Source organism: Bidens hawaiensis, unplaced genomic scaffold (assembly GCF_021521415.1).
Source record: "Bidens hawaiensis isolate Kalapana, Puna unplaced genomic scaffold, B.hawaiensis_p1.1 tig00008542_1, whole genome shotgun sequence".
Classification (NCBI taxonomy): domain Eukaryota; kingdom Viridiplantae; phylum Streptophyta; class Magnoliopsida; order Asterales; family Asteraceae; genus Bidens; species Bidens hawaiensis.
Window position 1 is genome coordinate 451,378 of NW_027491613.1, and position 1,863 is coordinate 453,240.

General features: G+C 34.1%; 1 pseudogene; it reads right to left on the minus strand.

The window, feature by feature from the left end:
* Positions 1 to 1,185: 1,185 nt before the first annotated feature.
* On the minus strand, positions 1,186 to 1,631 carry LOC143529447 (calcium-binding protein PBP1 pseudogene; annotated as a pseudogene).
* Positions 1,632 to 1,863: the final 232 nt, after the last annotated feature.

Consider the following 1,863-nt stretch of genomic DNA (forward strand, 5'->3'; position numbering starts at 1 on the left):
CTCGTCCCAAAATGAATCACTTTGGTTACGTTTGATTATTGAAGCGGTAGAGTTTAACTCTTTTAATGACTGTATAACACTTCTTGATTTAATCGATAGTATAGATGATCTTTACAAATATAAAGATCAACTATCCACAAAGTTTTTGCAAATGTTAGATTGGTTTTTTAATTTTTATTTAAAACTCTCAAAACCGATTCCTCCATTGATGGACTGCAACAAAAAAATTGATTTACTTGATCTATTCATCACGGTCAAGAAAGAAGGAGGGGCAAAACACGTAAGTGAATATAATCTTTGGACACTTATAGCCAAAGAATTGGGATTAGAATACTCTAATGATATGTGGGTAAAGGATGTCTACTTAAATTATCTTGATGCGATGGAATGGAATTACATTACATGTGCTGCAAGAGAAATAAGAAATAATATATCTCATGACGGAAAACAAGTTGGAAAACAAGGCGGAACTTCTAATGAATCTCAACCTTTGTCAACAACACGCGATGAACAATTAGATTATGCATTATATCTCAATGGTGACTGGAATGCAGCAAAACGTATACTCAAGAGACGAAGATTCAATTTTTTTGGAGCTACAAAAGCTGTTGAAGAAGCAATCCAAAGTCTGCCCACTTACAAGACCTCTCCTTAATTTATGATGTTTAGGGGAGTATGTTATTAATGTAAACATCATTTGTATATCTTATCATACTTAGCATATGTAAATAAACATTAGTACTTAGGTTATTGTTATTATTATCATTGTAACATAAGTAGTTGTCAGTTAATATTGTTATAAACAGATGACGGTTATATTGACAGTTATTACAGTTGATTATAACTGTCATAACCGTTTTGTTTGTTGACAATTAACCGCCAAAATCCTTGTGTATATAAGGGTGAGGGCCGACACCCTTTGTTCGGCACCAAGATATTTACATTAATCAATAAATATCCATTTCGTTTCCTTTCATTATCAAATACTTTTGTGCTTCTGATTTCCAACACTAATTAGGGGAGTTGTTTTTTCTTGTTGATGTTTTGACTTATAGCGACTTGTTTCCGAATCAATTGTTTTGTACTTGGTTTCATATCAATATTTTTAGCAAAACTGCCGGTTATCAAAATAAAGTACAACTAAAAATATTAGATTTATGCATAGTTTCCACTCAATATCAATAATTTTACAAATAAGGCAGAATTATACAATTCAATATTGGAAATTATCAAACTCTTGTTCAAATGCTTGTTCTAACAATAACTCAGATTGCTCCATCAACTCAGGACTTAACCTAAACATGAGAACACAAAACTCCATCTGACTAAGTGCACCATCTCCGTCGAAATCGCCTTCTCTCAACATGCTCAAAAGATCATCATCTGACAAATCTTGAAGACCTAAAAGTGAAGAATTCTTCTTCAAACTATCGAAAGTGATAACACCTTTATCGCGATCCATCAGCAACTGAAACCCGTTACACATTTCATCAATCAGACCATCACCTCCAAGTTTGTCCGCCATTAGAGGTAAGAACTCATGGAACTGAGGCTCGTTGTTGTTGGCTGTCATTGATCTAGAGTCGAACTAGAAGTCGGTTAAGTGATTGTTGGATTGATTTGATATTGATGAGAAGTTGCAGGGATGGATAGTTATATAACATGTTGGTGGGTGTATAGAGGTTCTCGGAAGAAGAAAAATGCCATCGGAACACAGCTGGGTTAAGTTCGCGCATTCCACGTTCGAAGAAAGTCTTGTTTTCATTTAATTAAGATTCGGAGGAAAGTTAACTATGATGGTCCCCATCGTGGATTCTACTATAATATTTACAACTAGAAAAAACTTAACAACATGTGGCTATG